At 44.3% G+C, this 20,164-nt stretch overlaps 1 long non-coding RNA gene across 1 annotated transcript; it reads left to right on the top strand.

The window, feature by feature from the left end:
- Nucleotides 1-4,423: 4,423 nt before the first annotated feature.
- Nucleotides 4,424-15,660, top strand: LOC138647108 (uncharacterized). Its single transcript, XR_011314881.1, has 5 exons — nt 4,424-4,620; nt 4,698-4,719; nt 5,463-5,480; nt 9,471-9,542; nt 15,483-15,660. It is a non-coding gene; the product is annotated as an uncharacterized lncRNA (long non-coding RNA).
- The last annotated feature ends 4,504 nt before the right edge of the window (nt 15,661-20,164 follow it).

Raw genomic sequence — 20,164 nt, 5'->3', positions numbered from 1 at the left:
CTACTTGTATTATTTTTTTTACTCTTTTTATTACTTTAAAGGGACCATAAGGAAAAAGGTAAAATAAATTTATATAGAATTTTTATTTCTTTTTTACATTTGAACCTCCGCCTAAAAGTGTAATTCTCTGTGAGTGGAATATTATGTCATTGTGAAGGCGAGGTGGGCAACCTGTGTCTTCCCATGCTAAAAGCGAACGTTGTGGATCCTTGAGCTGCTGTGTCATAGTTGTGCAGCAATATAAATAGGGGAAAAAAAACTTGGTGCTGGGCAAAATTGAGAAATGTAATAGTTGTGTAGATTTCGTGACCCTTGCCCTAGTGCGGCACTGATAAACTCGGCTGACTCTGCAGCATTACTGACCTGTTGCCCAGATTCCTGCACTTTGTCCTGGTGACATTCACAGATCGGAACCATAAAACTCCAATGCGCTTGAGTGATACTTTAGCATGGAATCCAAAGATCTGTTGTCACCTTTAGCTGTGTTCTACCAAGATAACATGTTGTTGGCACCACTAGTGATGAGCGAGTATACTCGTTGCTCGGCATGATTTACGGCTGCTAGCCAGCCTGAGTACATGTGGGGGTTGCCAGGGAATTCCCACATGTACTCAGGCTGTCTAGCAGCCGTAAATCATCCAGCTGCGGGAAGGAAAACTAAATCTCCGAGCAGTCGCAAATACTCGGAGATCACCTGAGCGTACTCGGGAAAACCCGAGCAACGAGTATACTCTCTCATCACTAGTCGGCACCTATCACCAGCAGTGCACATACCTGATTGCTGCTCAATTAAAACTAGACTCTGCAACCATATTCTCGTAGTTATTGGGGGGGGGGGGATCCTGGGCTCAGACCCCCAGCGATTTGCCATTATGTTGTGATCTTGGTATAAACTCTCTAAAGTGAAGCTTGCATGAGCGTATCTTCGGTCTGTATGCTGTACATATGCGACATATGGCTCAATGTACAGCAGTGTGGTAGTTTTCACATAAATCCATTTTTTTTTCTTATAACTCAGATGTGTGTGGGTTTAAAAAAAAACACAAAAAGCCTGCCCATATGCATAAGGACCCCATCCACCAAGGGTGCGACCGACCGGCTGCGATGAGGCCCTTCTGAGAGGTGGCGGTGGGCCGCCGAAGCCGGCGCGTAGTTCAGCTGAACGTGCCTCCGAGGATACAAGGAAGGGATCCAGGATGAAGAGCATTTTACAGGAAAGGGGCCCAGGATGGGGTCATTAAACCAGAAAGAGTCCCAGGATGGGTGACAGAATACAGGAAAGGGGCTCATTATTGGGGGAATTGTTACAGGAAAGGACCAGGCTGGGGTACATTATTATAGTAAGTGTCCCAGAACAGGGGACAGTATTCCATGGAGAAGCTCAGCATGAGAGACATTATACCAAGAAGGAGCCTAAGATGGGGGACATTATACCAGGAAGGGGCTCAGGATGGGGACATTGTTACAGGAAGGGGCCAGGATGGGGTACATATTTACAGTATGTGCCCCAGCACAGGGGATATTATCCCAGGAAGGGGCCTAGGATGATATATTATTTCAGGATGGGAGCCACAACGGGGGAGATTTTTACAGTAAACAGCTAGGAAGGGCAATATTATTATATGAGAGGAAAATACGCATGTCATTATAGGATTTAGAACGCCACAAGAGTCCAAACATCCGACCAACATGCAGGTAGGGGATCCAGGTCCAAATTTTTCACTCGGGCCCATCGGACTCTAGTGATGCCACTGCCCATCCGTATGGCATGAGTTTTCATGGAATCCATTACAAAGAAGACATGGGGAAACGGTTTTAGGCATTTCTCTTAATTGTAGATATGAAAAGAAGATATTTTATGGACATTGGACATCCAAGTCATAAACTGACCACCAAAGGGTCCTTTTTTTTTTTTTCAGTTCCATTGTCCACAAAAAAAGACCTCTGATTTTAATCCAGTTTGCAGATCAAATTCTCCCATTTAGATGAGTGGGTCCGTGAAAACCCTACCCAGAAAACACGTAGATGCCGTCCATGTGTCATCTGGATCTAGGTTTTTTTTTACCGTTTTTAATGGGTAGGAAAAGGTTTGGATTTTTTTTTAATAAAAAATACCATACTGTTGGTAAAAATGGACACACGGACCAAAAATGGATGAAAATTGGATCCAGCACGCATTGAAGAAAGGTCTGTTTTTCTCGGACTCAAAAAGTAATGGTCGTCTGAATGAGCGGCTTCAGGCTGTAGGAAAACAGCTGAGGTGATGGATGAGGATGTGACTGGTGGGCTCTTCTTCTCACACAGAGATAGCGTTAGTGTCTCGTTTCTGGGGGTACGTATTTTCTGTCCAAATAATGTGCATGTAAAAACCTGACATCTATGGACCAGTGTTATTTTATTGGGCTGATCAGATGACCTTGATCAGTGTGAAAAAATCCTCATCCGTATTTTGGATGAGATTCTCCTATTCATATCCATGGGTGCCAAAAAAAAATAAATCTAATCCCATAAGGATCATGCCCGCAGCATTTACGTTTTTCACGGACACATTACAATTATTAAAGGGGTTTTCCACTACTCTGACAATCCTTTCTGAAGCCCTATGTTCCCCCCCAGTAAAATAATATTTATATTCACCTCCGTTATTAGCGCCATTCCAGAGGTGTCGGCACTGGTACTCCCAATACCAAGCGATCTCCGCGCTGGCCTCACTCTCCTCTCCTATGCACAGATCAAGACATCCCAAGAAAATGAAAGCTGCGGCTGCTCCCTCACTTCTTCTGGATGTCAATTACATCTGTAGGAGAGGAAAGTGATGCCAGCTCAGAGATCCTGTGGCATAGGGAGAACCAGTCCCGACACCACTGGAATGGCACTGGTACCGGAGGTGAATATAAATTATATTATTTTACAGGGGGAGGGGAGGGGAGACATAGGGATTCAGGAAGGGTTGTCCAAGTAGTGGACGACCCCTTTAAGATAGGAAACTGGTTTTGCTCTTTAGTGGAAATGCCTCAAAACAAGGAAATGATGCTCAGTAGTGTGTGTGGCCTCCACGTGCCTGTATGACCTCCCTACAACGCCTGGGCATGCTCCTGATGAGGCAGCGGATGGTCTCCTGAGGGATCTCCTCCCAGACCTGGACTAAAGCATCCACCAACTCCTGGACAGTCTGTGGTGCAACGTGACGTTGGTGGATGAGCGAGACATGATGTCCAAGATGTGTTCAATCAGATTCAGGTCTGGGGAACGGGCGGGCCAGTCCATAGCTTCAATGCCTTCATCTTGCAGGAACTGCTGACACACTCCAGCCACATGAGGTCTGGCATTGTCCTGCATTAGGAGGAACCCAGGGCCAACCGCACCAGCATATGGTCTCACAAAGGGGTCTGAGGATCTTATCTCGGTAGCTAATGGCAGTCAGGCTACCTCTGGCGAGCACATGGAGGGCTGTGCGGCCCTCCAAAGAAATGCCACCCCACACCATTACTGATCCACTGCCAAACTGGTCATGCTGAAGGATGTTGCAGGCAGCAGATCACTCTCCATGGCATCTCCAGATCTGTTACATGTGCTCAGTGTGAACCTGCTTTCATTTGTGAAGAGCATGGCACCAATCCTGGTGTTCTGTTGCAAATGCCAAGCATCTGGAATGGTGTTGGGCTGTGAGCACAACCCGTATCTGTTGACGTCGGGCACTCAGACCATCCTCATGGAGTCGTTTTCTAACAGTTTGTGCAGACACATGCACATTAGTGGCCTGGTGGAGGTCATTTTGCAGGGTTCTGGCAGTGCTCCTCCTTGCACAAAGGCTGAGGTAGCGGTCCTGCTGCTGGGTTGTTGCCCTCCACATCTCCTGGTGTACTGGCCTGTCTCCTGGTAGCGCCTCCAACCTCTGGACACTACGCTGACAGACACAGCAAACCTTCTTGCCACAGCTCGCATTGATGTGCCATCCTGGATGAGCTGCACTACCTGAGCCACTTGTGTGGGTCGTAGAGTCCGTCTCATGCTACCACGAGTGCGAAAGCACAACCAACATTCAAAAGTGACCAAAACACCAGCCAGAAAGCATTGGTACTGAGACGTGGTCTGTGGTGCCCACCTGCAGAACCACTCCTTTATTGAAGGTGCCTTGATAATTGCCAATAATTTCCATCTACTGTCTCTTCCATTTGCACAGCAGCATGTGAAATTGATTGTCAAACAGTGTTGCTTCCTAAGTGGACAGTTTAAGTTTGACTTACTTGGAGTTATATTCTGTTGTGTAAGTGTTCCCTGTATTTTTTTGAGCAGTGTATCTTTTTTTAATACACTCACATGATACTTAGAAAATGAGACCCACTCAATCCATTTTTTACGCAGACGTCAGTTTGTCATGGGACAATAGTAACCAGCCAATATATGACCATTTGTTTCCGATGTCTACGGCCAACGTTTCCTCTAAGGGTCCCTATCATGCCTATCATCTTTATGGCAATCACCGATATTAATTCCATTTTTTTTTTTTAAGATCAGCATTGAAAATAATCTGTTAAATCCCAGCTCAGGAATAGAGAAGTCATTCTGGGATCCGGTGCCACATTGCAGACATGGGCTGCGGGCCATCAGCTGTCACTGGTGAGACGGACTGGAGACATATGTTCTTATATAATTCTATTAGAATGACAAGTATCTGAGACTTTTGTTTCTTTTAGTTGCAAGAGAAGCTGGAGACTGGTAAGATCTGATATTTTATTACTTTATATTATACCATGCTATACTTTATTCCTTTTCTTCTGTTACTATTATTACTGCAGTAATATACAGATTAAAATGACAGTTTTTATGCCACACGTTATATGTGTTGTGTGGATCCATCAGACGGCACACATAAAAGTATATATGCACCTGATTCATTATGGCATTCGCACTTTCATATGTCTATTTTTTTAAAAAAATTTGCTCATTATTCTCCTTTTATTTGGCTTTTTTTTAACGTTTAGATTCATTGTTCTCGTTTGTTTTCTTTGTTTTTTTCACTCCCGCCACTGTCAGTGGGGTTCACAATCTCCAGATGTTTTTGACTAATTTGACTTTTTAAAAAGTTCCAAAATTTTTTCACAAATTTACTCCCCCCCCCCCCCCTCCCCCTTGTGATTTTTACTAACAGAATTATGAGTTCAGCTCTGGAGTACAATAAGCTATAAGGCTATGTGCACACATGTTTTAAGGCTGTAAACGCCTGAAAAATCTGTCAAAAACCTTTCAAAAGAATAAACGTTCAGGAAAAAGACGCTGCAGAAAAAAATAAAACTCCAGAGTTTCCTGATTTGTCTCATGCTGGAAAAACCCATCGCGTTCTGCGGAGAATAAGACGTTGTGTGCACAAAGCCTAACTCTGGATCAGGAGATGATTGATGTATTATTCTATCATGGAGTGACGCTATGCCAATATTTCTTTTTATTCTCTTTACATTTAGGGATGACAGTGAAGGCAGGTAGGCTCCGACATTATTTATGTACTCATGGAGTAATGGGCCATAATATATGGGGTTATTCTCATTTAATTAACAAAGCACTCCTATTCTGATCAAAATTTGTATCCTCTTAATATATTGCAGTCATCATGTTATACAGCACTGTGTACTTACAATTGCTCATTTTGCCTTTCTACCCAGATGATTCTTCTCTTTTCCATTAGGTCTGTGACATCACGTGATTAATAACTGACTAGCTGAATCCTTCTAAGCTCTATGTAGAAACGGGAGGTAAATTTTTCCTGCATGAGTCATGAGTAAATGAGAAAGTCTCTGATGGGGGAAAGAGGGAGCAACTGGGTCACGAGTTAAGGAGGAGAATGATAAATGCAGGGACAAGAGACTTCCTGTTTCTACATAAAGCAGAGAAAAGAGAAGAATTATCTGGGTAGAAAAGGTAAAATGAGCAATTGTACGTACACAGTGCTATGTAATCTAATGACTGAAATATATTAAGAGGATAAAAACTTTGATGGAAGGAGGAGAGCTTCTTTAAGTGATGGTCGTGCTGTAGTAAAACAATAAAGGGGTCCTAGTGCTGCACTACCTTCATTGCGAGGATCTTTGGGGTCTCTGAGGTCAGCGCGCCACCAATCAGTTACAAGGGTGAATTACACAACCAGGCGGATGGCACAGAGCTATGTGCGGTATCACTGTCACGTAGCTGTCGGGTGAGATCACAGAACAGGCACCTGACCCCGCGGTCAGGACTATCAGACTGGACTTCGCACCATTACAGGATCCCTGACATCACTGATTTGCAGATTTAAATTTTCTCTTTGTTTTTTTTTTTTGTTTGTCCCTTTTACTTTTTTCTTTTAAAATAGGAATTGAAATATATAAAATATGTGATTTCCATTTTTGCGAGTTTTGCTCTGTGCCCAAAGCAGCAAATTTGCCACATTTGAAGCATTCAAAGTGCGGCATAACGGCATGTCACATCCCAGTGCTGCGTTGTCGTCACTCTGTAGTCCAAAGATACATTTTAGGAAAACATGAATTATTATATAAGGTCTCTGAAAAGATCTTCTGTCCCCATAATCCCCTGCTCCATTTACAGCTATTAGCCCAGAAACAACAAGGTTATGTAGAATTTGCATTGACACAGCACCATCTAGTGGTTATGTGATGTAAATGCACAGATAGATCTTTAATGTGTATTGCTTGTCCTGATAAAAGTGTTTTTTTTCTCATTTTGTTTTATTGAAATACATTTATTCTGGGCTCAGCAATGATTTTTGCAATTGGGTTTCATAAAATATTTTGCACCGTCTGACTTCTACAGCCTCTGTGTTGCACTGTCTTTTGCTGGCTGCAGAATGTGCTATCTGAGAATCTATCAGTGAGTGAGCTCCTTCTGATGGTCTAATGAAGGAGTTTGTTACTCTTGTATCTATTTTTTTTCTTTTCTGGGGACTTCTCAGCTGATTTATGACGACAGACCACTGAAACGGGTTTTCCAGGAGTTTTACATTGACGGCCTATCCTTAGGATAGATGATCAATATCTGATCGGTGGTAGAGTGACACCCCGTGCCCGTGCCGATCAGATGTTGCCAGTGCCTGCGGCATCTGGAAGTGCTCAGTTGTGGAGCTGCACAGCACAATTCCATTAACTATAAAGTGGCCGGGAACTGCACATCCGCCACCTATTCACGTCAGCAGCTGATTGGCCGGTTTGCTGATTGTCTCGCCCCTATTTATAAGACACTGATGACCTAAGAATCGGCCATCAATGTAAAGGTTCCAGACAGCCCCTTTAAAAGTTCAATGTGCAGGGAACCAGGAGCCTGTAAACAGGGCCGGCTCCAGGTTTTTGAGTGCCCCGGGCGAAAGAGTCTCAGTGGGCCCCCCTTTAACACATACCACAATTCATGATCGCATATAACACAGCCATGTAGCATATAACACAGCCCACGTAGTATATAACACAGCCATGTAGTACATAGCACAGCCCACGTAGCATATAACAGCCTATATAGTATATAGCACAGTCACATATTATATAACACAGCCCATGTAGTATATAACACGGCCCACGTAGTATATAGAACAGCCATGTAATATATAGCACAGCCCACGTAGCATATAACAGCCCATATAGTATATAGCACCGCCACATAGTATATAACAGGGCCCATGTAGTATATAGAACAGCCATGTAGTATATAGCAAAGCCCACGTAGTATATAACACAGCCATGTAGTATATAGCACAGACATGTAGTATACAGCTCAGTCCACGTAGCATATAACAGCCCATATAGTATATGGCACAGCCATGTAGTACATAGCACAGCCCACGTAGCATATAACAGCCTATATAGTATATAGCACAGTCACATATTATATAACACAGCCCACGTAGTATATAACACGGCCCACGTAGTATATAGAATAGCCATGTAGTATATAGCACAGCCCACGTAGAATATAACAGCCCATATAGTATATAGCACCGCCACATAGTATATAACAGGGCCCATGTAGTATATAGAACAGCCATGTAGTATATAGCAAAGCCCACGTAGTATATAACACATCCATGTAGTATATAGCACAGCCATGTAGTATATAGCACAGCCATGTAGTATATAACAGCCCATATAGTATAGAGCACAGCCCACGTAGGATATAACACAGCCATGTAGTATATAGCACAGCCCACGTAGCATATAACAGCCTATATAGTATATAGCACAGCCACATATTATATAACACAGCCCACGTAGTATATAACACGGCCCATGTAGTATATAGAACAGCCATGTAGTATATAGCACAGCCCACGTAGCATATAACTGCCCATATAGTATATAGCACCGCCACATAGTATATAACAGGGCCCATGTAGTATATAGAACAGCCATGTAGTATATAGCAAAGCCCACGTAGTATATAACACAGCCATGTAGTATATAGCACAGACATGTAGTATACAGCTCAGTCCACGTAGCATATAACAGCCCATATAGTATATAAAAAAGCCCACGTAGTATATAACATGGCCATGTAGTATATAGCACAGACATGTAGTATACAACACAGCCCACGTAGCATATAACAGCCCATATAGTATATGGCACAGCCACGTAGTATATAACACATCCATGTAGTATATAGCACAGCCATGTAGTATATAGCACAGCCCAAGTAGTATATAACAGCCCATACAGTATAGAGCACAGCCCACGTAGGATATAACAGCCCATATAGTATATAGCACAGGCACAGCCCACGTAGAATATAACACAGCCATGTAGTATATAGCACAGACATGTAGTATACAGCACAGCCCTCCTCCCCCCAAGAATGGCCCCATAGTCCAGTACTCACTGTTATAGTTACAAAAAAAAACCAAAACACTCCTCACTTCTCAACGTGCCCGTGCTGGGCGCTGCTCCCTGCTCCGGTCTCGGCGGCTGCCGCTGCACTGCCTGACACACAGCAAGTGCGCGATGACGTCATTGTGCACCCACAGCGGCAGTGTCAGAGGCAGAGTGAGGAATGATGGGAGAGGGAGCGTCAGGTGTAGTTCAATGCGGCGGGGGAGTTGGGGCTGGTGACAGGCGGGCCCCCCTGCCTCACAGAGGCCTCATAGCGGCTGCTCATGTGCCGCTAGCTGAGGGCCCCTGGTGGAGCGGGGGCCCTAAGCAGCTGCCTGCCCCTAACGCCGGCCCTGAATGGGCCCCCATCTCGCCAGGGCCCCGGCACTTGTCTGGGTACGCCGGGTGCTGACGCCAGCCCTGCCTGTAAAGGCCAAACTGTGCAAAAAGTTTAATTATACACAATTGCAAAAATAAATTTTAGCCCCAAATACATGAATTTAAGTAAAGGAAACACAATGTCCCCAAAGGTGAAGAACCTGAGAATATATTTTGCATTTTAAATGGAAATATCTTATTATTTGTGATGGGATTATTTAGCTTTTTATCTTTCTGAAAATGACCCAGGCCCCCAACTCAGACCACCCATGTATCGCAGGAAGCAGAAGTGGATGACGACGTGCAGGAAGAGGTGAATAGGTAAGACGGGGCTTGGGAATATTTCCTATGGTCCTGGCCTAATAATAATAAACTGCTACTTATTTCTGAACAACTGGATGCGGATTCCAGATTAATGGATTATATTGGATATAATAAAATAATGACCTGGCATCTTATACTGTGCAATGTCTTCATAGGCTGGGGGTCCGCAGAGACATGGGTCGTATAGCCAAAAAATCACTGCCTACTGCCGATATATCTCAGCATAATGCAAAGTACTAGGACTGTGAGGAGTAAATCGCAAAGTGTCCAACTAGCCCTGAATTTTCTTGCAACTCCACTTGCTTGTCGTGGTGTCTTACAGGTCATTATGTGACCCCCTTCACTAGCGACGTAGCAGCGGCATGTGGCAATCTTTGGCCGCACGACCTGTGTATAGCCCAAGAGTCACAAGAATACTAAACAGACATATTGGGCCCCGTTCACATCTCCCTATAACATCTTCCTGTGACATAAGGCTCCGATTTATTCCCCTGTAAAGATGTGGCATGTGTCACCCATATGCACCAATTAAAAATTGAAAAAGGTATATTGCGGAATTAAAGGCGATATCCGGTGGCGTAACTAGAATCATCCCATGGACCCCATTGCAAAATTTGGACATCAGCCTTGATAGCGTTCTAGACCCATGTAATAATGTCCCCATTATGGCACCTTCCTGTATTAATATCCCCCGTCCCTGGCTTTTCATCCCCTTTCTGAAATAATGTCCACCATCCTGGCTCCTTCCTGTAATAATGTCCCTGAAGCTTGGCCCCTTTCAGTAATAATATCCCCTGCCTAGGCCCCCATCATGTAATTATGTCTATCATCCTAGGCCCCTTCCTGGTATAATGTCCCCCATCCTGGTCCCTTCCTGTAATAATGTCTCCGAACCTGGGCCCCTTTCTGTAATAATGTCCCCTGCCTAGGCCCCCATCCTGTAATTATGTCTCTCATCCTAGGCCCCCTCCTGGTATAATGACCCCCATTCTGTTATAATGTCCCCTATCCTGGGCCTCTTCCTGTAATAAAGTCCCTTATCCTCGCCTTTTCTGCCCCTTTCTGTAATAATGTTCCCCATCTTGGTTTCTTCCTGTAACAATATATGCTATCCTGGTATAATTTTCCCCATTATTGGCTCCTTCTTTGTATAATGTCCCCATGCTATAACAATGTCCTTCATCATGGGCCCTTTCCTGATGAAATGTCCCCCATCCTGGGACCCTTCCTGATATAATGTCTCCCATCCTGGTCTCTTACTGTAACAATATATGCCATCCTGGTATAATTTCCCCCATCATGGGTCCCTTTTTTTGTAGAATGTCCCCCATGCCATAACAATGTTTCCCATCTTGGGCCCCTTCCTGGTGAAATGTCCCCATCCTGTGCCCCTTCCTGGTGAAATGTCCCTTTCCTGGTGAAATGTCCCCATCCTGAGACCCATCCTGTTACGGTGTCCTCTTCTGTAGCCTGCAGCTGATTCTGCGTGCGCATGACATCTCTGCCATGTGCCGCTTATGACGGGCACGCTGACGTCAGCTGCCGCCTCTGATTGGCCTGCGGCATGTATTGCAGGGTCAGGGAGCTGACAGGTCCCGGGGCAGCGATACACTTCAGCTGAATGTGTGTCCTTGGACGCACATCCAGCTGGAATAGGCTCTTGTGTCGGCGGACCCACCTCCTGTACATGCCCGCTCACGGTCGCAGCCTCCCCCTCTGCACCTGCGAGAAAAACAGCTATGTCCACAAAGCCTTAAAGGGGCATAATCATCCTGCACATTATAGGGTACGATGAATGTATGATCGATGAGGGTCTCCCTGGTGACACCTGCCTCTAGATCAGGATTAGGTCCCCAGCGTTCTCGTCTGTCAGAGGAAAGGTGAACGTGTCTGTTCATTCATTTTTATAGGAATCCCAAAAATTCCACGCCAATAGGGTTTCATCCACTATACATCACATTATTGTACGTATACTCGTATTAACAATATCTTGTTCTTGTGTTTATTATACATGCCAACAATAGGACCAGCGGTAAGAAAGGGGTTCCATACCACCAGCATTACCGTATAACCTGGGCTTTACATATCATCCCCTTATCATTAATATGTAATTATTTATCTCAGGGGTGTCAAACTGCATTCCTCGAGGGCTGCAAACAGGTCATGTTTTCAGGATTTCCTTGTACTGCACAGGTGATAATTTAATCACCTACACAAATAATGAGTTGGTGATTAAATTATCACCTGTGCAGTACAAGGAAAGGCCGGCTTCACACTCAGCGTATGAAAATACGGTCCGTATATTACGGCCGTAATACGCTGAAATGTCCCGAAAATAGTGGTCCGTAGCTCCTCCGTAGGCAGGGTGTGTCAGCGTTTTTTGCGCATGGCATCCTCCGTATGTAATCCGTATGGCATCCGTACTGCGTGGTTTTCTCGCAGGCTTGCAAAACCAACATACCGCTATAGAAATGATCCATGTGTCCCAAAAAGAAAAAAAAAAAAAAAAAATATATATATATATATATATATATATATATATATATATATATATATATATATATATATATATATATGTCATTAGACACATATATGTATATATATTAATATTTTTTCCAGCGCTATACAGCTTGAAAGCCGGTAATTCAATTACCGGCTTTTTCTTTCTCCTTCCTAAAACCCGACATGATTTGAGACATGGTTTACATACAGTAAACCATGTCTTCTCTCCATTTTTTTTGCATATTCCACACTACTAATGTTAGTAGTGTGTATTTGCAAAATTTGGCCGTTCTAGCTCTTAAAATAAAGGGTTAAATGGCGGAAAAAATTGGCGTGGGCTCCCGCGCAATTTTCTCCGCCAGAGTAGTAAAGCCAGTGACTGAGGGCAGATATTAATAGCCTGGAGAGGGTCCATGGTTATTGGCCCCCCCCTGGCTAAAAACACCTGCCCTCAGCCACCCCAGAAAAGGCACATCTGGAAGATGCGCCTATTCTGGCACTTGGCCACTCTCTTCCCATTCCCGTGTAGCGGTGGGATATGGGGTAATGAAGGGTTAATGCCACCTTGCAATTGTAAGGTGACATTAAGCCTAATTAATAATGGAGAGGCGTCAATTATGACACCTATCCATTATTAATCCAATTGTAGTAAAGGGTTAAATAAAACACAAACACATTATTTAAAATTATTTTAATGAAATAAAAACAATGGTTGTTGGAGTATTTTATTCTACGCCCAATCCAGTCACTGAAGACCCTCGTTCTGTGAAAGAAAAAACATAATAAACCAACAATATACTTACCCTCCGCAGATCTGTAACGTCCAACGATGTAAATCCTTCTGAAGGGGTTAAAACATTTTGCAGCAAGGAGCTTTGCTAATGCAATGCTACTCCTCGCTGCAAAACCCCGGGGAATGAGTCTAAATATAGATCAATGAGCTATATTTAGCTTCATTTGCGGTGAGGCGCCCTCTGCTGGATGTTCATAGATCGTGGGAACTTACCTAGAAAGCTCCCAGGCTCCCAGGCTTTCTAGGTGGCATTAACCCTTCATTACCCCATATCCCACCGCTACACGGGAATGGGAAGAGAGTGGCCAAGTGCCAGAATAGGCGCATCTTCCAGATGTGCCTTTTCTGGGGTGGCTGGGGGCAGATATTTTTAGCCAGGGGGGGGCCAATAACCATGGACCCTCTCCAGGCTATTAATATCTGCCCTCAGTCACTGGCTTTACTACTCTGGCGGAGAAAATTGCGCGGGAGCCCACGCCAATTTTTTCCGCCATTTAACCCTTTATTTTAAGAGCTAGAACGGCCAAATTTTGCAGATACACTCTACTGACATTAGTAGTGTGGAATATGCAAAAAAAATGGAGAGAAGACATGGTTTACTGTATGTAAACCATGTCTCAAATCATGTCGGGTTTTAGGAAGGAGAAAGAAAAAGCCGGTAATTGAATTACCGGCTTTCAAGCTGTATAGCGCTGGAATAAATATTAATATATATACATATATGTGTCTCACTGACATATATATATATATATATATATATATATATATATACCTATTCTATGTGTACACATTTATTCTACCTATTCTACTGTAAGCTGTCAGTGTGATTTTACTGTACACCGCACTGAATTACCAGCTTTTCTCTCTAACAGCGCTGCGTATTTCTCGCAAGTCACACTGCTTGTCCGTGTGTAATCCGTATTTTTCACGCTTCCATAGACTTTCATTGGCGTATTTCTTGCGCAGTACGGTGACAAACGCAGCATGCTGCGATTTTGTACGGCCGTAGAAAGCCGTATAATACTGATCAGTAAAATACGGCAGATAGGAGCAGGGGCATAGAGAATAATTGTGCCGTATTTTTTGCGAGTTTTACGGACGTAGTTTCTGCGCTCTTACGTCCGTAAAACTCGCAAGTGTGAAGCCGGCCAAATCCTGAAAACATGACCTGTTTGCAGCCCTCGAGGAATGCAGTTTGACACCCCTGATTTATCTGGTGTAAATTCTGCTTTTACCCCAGAATCTGGAGTTTTTTTTTCTTTTGTTCCTGTACCTTACCGTTCCAGATATATGGACCCTCTTCCCTTTATAAGATTCTTGACTTGTTAGCTAAAGGGGTGTGGTCCTCAAGAAAACTCCCATAGAGAAGAGTTGAGGATCATGCCCATGGCACTATCATTTACAGTGAACAGAGCAGACCCCATGGTATGCACGAGACACCTCCATTCAGGAGCCCCTTTTCTCAGGATCGCTGGGGGTCCCAGCGGTCAGACCTCAGGAATCATCACATCATCCTCTATCACATCTAAAGGGAATATGTTAGCAGGTTTGGTTATGTAATCTGAGAGCAGCATAATACAGGGGCAGAGACCCGGATCCCAGTGAGGTGTCACTTACTGGACTGCCTGGTGCAGTTTATAGAATCCCTGTTTTTTTTTCTCTGCTGCAGATCTAGCAGAGCTCACTCAGAATGGTGAGCCGTGTATAACTCCGCCCACACCACTGATTGGCAGATTTCTGTGTACATTGTCAGTAAGCTGCCAATCAGTGATAGGGGTGGGGTTACACAGATTAGCAGGACTGCCTGGCACGTGACACCTAGTCCTGCAGTGAGAATCCTCTGCTGATAAAACACTGATTGTAGTGAAGCTACAGTAATCCAATAAGCAATAGATCACTAAAATCAGGCTCTATGCCTCTGCAGCATGCTGATAGCAGATTACATAGCAAAAGCCTGCTGACAGATTCCCTTTAACCCTTCATCAGAAGCTACGCTATTGTGTCTGGTAGGTTGCCGCAATATATGCGCTCTCCATGATTTTCACAATTAGCAATCGTACCTGTGATAGTCATTGGGGCCATTAATGTGTACGATTTTTTCCTTGGATCGAGAAGTCCACAGAAAATCGTGGAGACACATCCGGTTCTGATCTGAGGGTCAAATGAAAAAAAAAAATAATAATAGAGAATTAAAGTCAATGGGTCCATAAAATAAAAATCGAATGACATCTGAGTGCGGTCCCATTTTCACGGACTGTCAGAATGGAAACGGTGGAGAAAAATAAGCTTGTAAATCTTGCCACGTGCAAGAAAATGGAATGACACTCATACCACTCTGCGATCAGAATAACTGGACCAAAAAAAAAAAAAAAATCATACGTCTGAACGAACCCTTATAGTGACATAGTCCAAAAAATGTTAGAAGGGTTATTCTCATGTGTGATCTTCGGGAGCGTACATTAATGTGAAAAAAAAGAACTTTTTAGAATTTACCAAATGGCTGCAATGAAACAAAAGGTGAAAAATTTAAAGGGGTCTGAATACTTGCACCCCACTGTATATGAAGGTGAAGGCTTGATATCTAGAGAGGTTTTATTATTAGCGTCTTCTTGTTTATTATATTTATTATTATTATTTTGCAGATAAAAAAGCAACTTAGAACGTAAACACATGAAAATATTTGAAGATTTGTAAGAAGCCGAAAGGACGGGAGTTTAATGCGCTGTTTATGACGAGCAATGGACTACTGAGAGCTAAAGATTCATTTTACTGTATTTATTCTTAACTTCTCTAATAAAAAAACATAATTTCTTAGTAGAATTATTGCTGCGTTAATCAGTTTTACTCATTTAGCGCTGCGGAATATGTTAGCGCTATATAAAAATAAAGATTATTATTATTATTTAGGATGTCTAAAGAGGTATAAGGGGTATCGTTTCTCCTTATGGAGAGTGACATACCATCTCTGGCTCGTCAAGGTAAGGCTAGTTTCACATTTGCGTTTAAAACGCATCCGCAAGTGGAGGAAAAAACGCATATTAACGCGTACAAACGCAGCGTTTTTTTAGACGCATGCGTTGACGCATGCGGTTAAAAAACCACCGCGTTTGTACACGTTTACATGCGTTTTTTCCTGCGTTTGCACTTTTGGTACGCATGATGAGAAATTTCACAAGAGAAAAATCAAGATCCAGACACCGCCAATGGGACTACAGAGGGCGTGTGACATGACTCTGTGGACCAAAATATGGAAAAATTGTAGCTCTCAAAATGTGGTAACGCAAAAAATATTTTTGGGAATAAAAAGCGTCTTTTAGTGTGTGACGGCTGCCAATCATAAAAATCCACTAGAAAACCCACTATAAATAGAAATCAAACCCCCTTCATCAACTCCTCATTAGTTAGGAAAAAATTAAAAAATTGTATTTATTTCTATTTTCCCATTATGGTTAGGGTTAGGGCTAGGGTTAGGGCTAGGGTTAGGGTTATGGCTAAGGCTAAGGTTAGGGCTAGGGTTAGGGCTAGGGTTAGGGTTATGGCTAAGGTTAGGGCTAGGGTTAGGGATAGGGTTGGGGCTAGGGTTAGGGCTAGGGTTTGGATCCCTTTATCACCTTGATGGTGGGGGGTGGCTTATCAGTGTCTAGACTTGTTTTCCTCTATTGAAACGCATGCGTTCAAAAACGCAACCAAACGCATGTGCTTAAAAACGCATGCGTTTACATAGACAGCAATACGTTTTTTGACGCAATCGAACGCATGCGGTTTTTTGCGGCAAAAAAACGCCTCTAGAAATTACTACATGTTGCATTTCCGCACCAAAACGCAAGCATCGAAACGACGCATGCGTCGTCAAACGTGGCCAAAACGCATGCGTTTTTAATGTTAAATATAGGAAAACAAGACACATGCGTATTTATGCGTTAAAACGCAGCGGCAAAAAACGCAAATGTGAAACCAGCCTAAGGAGGCTTATTCGCCATGCAATGCTCCTCTGGGAAATATAATATGCAAATTGCCTCTTCTGAGAAAGTCATATTGCACGACTCGTTAAAGAGTTGATTGTGACTTGTAGGATCGCTACTTCCAACAGGTGGCGCTATAGAGTTAAGTCCTCTTTTTCTCAGAAGAGGCAATTTGCATAAAGAGGTATACAATTTGATGCTGCGATTATCCAAAGCGTAATGGTGCAACAAGGTTCCATCCTAAACCATGAAAATCAGTAACGGGGATCCCAATGTCGAGGTCATACTGGAACTTTACACACTTCATATAATTATTACCTGGAAAGTGTAAAATGTCACAGGCTATACAGTAAACTCTTTGCCTTAGAAGCCGGCCACCAAAGTGGCTGGTTACCGTGGTAATCAGCAGTAAACTTTATAATTAAAAATGTTGAGATTGGAAGGGATTTTGTAATAAGAGGTGCATGACAAGCACTCTGCAATTTTACCCATATAATAAGACGAGAAATCCATTTATATGTGCTGTGTCATATCTTTCAGCCATCCCAAGGCCAGAGAGGGACAGTCCTGAATTTGGGAAGCTGTCCCAGAAGTTGAAGGATATGTCCTGACTTTAGCTTCATCTGTATCCTCAAGACACAGAGCTGAATATTACGGTGGAGCGAGGAGCCATCAGATACCTGTGCCACCATTTAGTCTGTGTATAGAATGAAGATCAACAAGGATCTTTACACCATATGATATTTACAGGTCATGTGACTAGGCGGCAGAGACTGTGGTGCAGGACGCACAGACAAGGGGTGTTTGTGGGGTATTATACTGCGTGTGGGAGAAAGTACTGTGGGGAAATCATACTGTGTGAGGGGGGGGGGGGAATGTACTGTGGGGACATCATACTGTGTGAGGGGGGGAATGTACTGTGGGGAAATCATACTGTGTGAGGGGGGGGGAATGTACTGTGGGGACATCATACTGTGTGAGGGGGGGGGGAATGTACTGTGGGGACATCATACTGTGTGAGGGGGGGAATGTACTGTGGGGAAATCATACTGTGTGTGGGGGAATGTACAGTGGGGAAATCATACTGTGTATGGGGGAATGTACTGTGGGGACATCATACTGTGTGAGGGGGGGGGGGAATGTACTGTGGGGACATCATACTGTGTGAGGGGGGGAATGTACTGTGGGGAAATCATACTGTGTGTGGGGGAATGTACAGTGGGGAAATCATACTGTGTGTGGGGGAATGTACTGTGGGGCATCATACTGTGTGTGGGGGAATGTACTGTGGGGACATCATGCTGTGTGAGGGAATGTACTGTGGGGACATCATACTGTGTGGGGGGAATGTACTGTGGGGACATCATACTGTGTGGGGGGAATTTACTGTGGGGACATCATACTGTGTGGGGGGAATGTACTGTAGGGACATCATACTGAGTGTGGGGGAATGTACTGTGGGGAAATCATACTGTGTGGGGGAATGTACTGTGGGGACATCATACTGTGTATGGGGAATGTACTGTGGGGACATCATACTGTGTGTGGGGGAATGTACTGTAGGGACATCATACTGAGTGTGGGGGAATGTACTGTGGGGAAATCATACTGTGTGAGGGGGAATGTACTGTGGGGAAATCATACTGTGTGTGGGGGAATGTACTGTGGGGAAATCATACTGTGTGTTGGGGAATGTACTGTGGGGAAATCATACTGAGTGTGGGGGGAATGTACTGTGGGGAAATCATACTGAGTGTGGGGGGAATGTACTGTGGGGAAATCATACTGAGTGTGGGGGGAATGTACTGTGGGGAAATCATACTGAGTGTGGGGGGAATGTACTGTGGGGAAATCATACTGAGTGAGGGGGGAATGTACTGTGGGGAAATCATACTGAGTGTGGGGGGAATGTACTGTGGGGAAATCATACTGTGTGTGGGGGGAATGTACTGTGGGGACATCATACTGTGTGTGAGGGAATGTACTGTGGGGACATCATACTGTGTGTGGGGGAATGTACAGTGGGGACATCATACTGAGTGTGGGGGGAATGTACTGTGGGGACATCATACTGTGTGGGGGGAATGTACTGTGGGGACATCATACTGTGTGTGGGGGAATGTACTGTGGGGGCATCATACTGTGTGTGAGGGGGAATGTACTGTGGGGACATCATACTGTGTGGGGGGAATGTACTGTGGGGACATCATACTGTGTGTGAGGGGGAATGTACTGTGGGGACATCATACTGTGTGGGGGGAATGTACTGTGGGGACATCATACTGTGTGTGGGGGAATGTACTGTGGGGAAATCATACTGTGTGTGGGGGGAATGTACTGTGGGGACATCATACTGTGTGTGGGGGAATGTACTGTGGGGAAATCATACTGTGTGTGGGTGGAATGTACTGTGGGGGCATCATACAGTGTGTGGGGGAATGTACTGTGGGGAAATCATACTGTGTGTGGGTGGAATGTACTGTGGGGGCATCATACAGTGTGTGGGGGAATGTACTGTGGGGAAATCATACTGTGTGTGGGTGGAATGTACTGTGGGGACATCATACTGTGTGTGGGGGAATGTACTGTGGGGAAATCATACTGTGTGTGGGGGAATGTACTGTGGGGAAATCATACTGTGTGTGGGTGGAATGTACTGTGGGGGCATCATACAGTGTGTGGGGGAATGTACTGTGGGGAAATCATACTGTGTGTGGGTGGAATGTACTGTGGGGACATCATACTGTGTGTGGGGGAATGTACTGTGGGGAAATCATACTGTGTGTAGGGGAATGTACTGTGGGGGCATCATACTGTGTGTGGGGGAATGTACTGTGGGGAAATCATACTGTGTGTGGGGGGAATGTACTGTGGGGACATCATACTGTGTGTGGGGGAATGTACTGTGGGGAAATCATACTGTGTTGGTGGAATGTACTGTGGGGACATCATACTGTGTGTGGGGGAATGTACTGTGGGGAAATCATACTGTGTGTTGGTGGAATGTACTGTGGGTACATCATACTGTGTGTGGGGGAATGTACTGTGGGGAAATCATACTGTGTGTTGGTGGAATGTACTGTGGGGACATCATACTGTGTGTGGGGGAATGTACTGTGGGGAAATCATACTGTGTGTGGGTGGAATGTACTGTGGGGACATCATACTGTGTGTGGGGGAATGTACTGTGGGGGCATCATACTGTGTGTGGGTGGAATGTACTGTGGGGACATCATACTGTGTGTGGGGGAATGTACTGTGGGGAAATCATACTGTGTGTGGGGGAATGTACTGTGGGGACATCATACTGTGTGTGGGGGAATGTACTGTGGGGACATCATACTGTGTGTGGGGGAATGTAC

This window comes from Ranitomeya imitator, chromosome 8, assembly GCF_032444005.1.
Source record: "Ranitomeya imitator isolate aRanImi1 chromosome 8, aRanImi1.pri, whole genome shotgun sequence".
NCBI lineage: Eukaryota > Metazoa > Chordata > Amphibia > Anura > Dendrobatidae > Ranitomeya > Ranitomeya imitator.
Note: the sequence above shows the minus strand (reverse complement) of the source record. Positions and strands in the feature narration are given on the sequence as shown.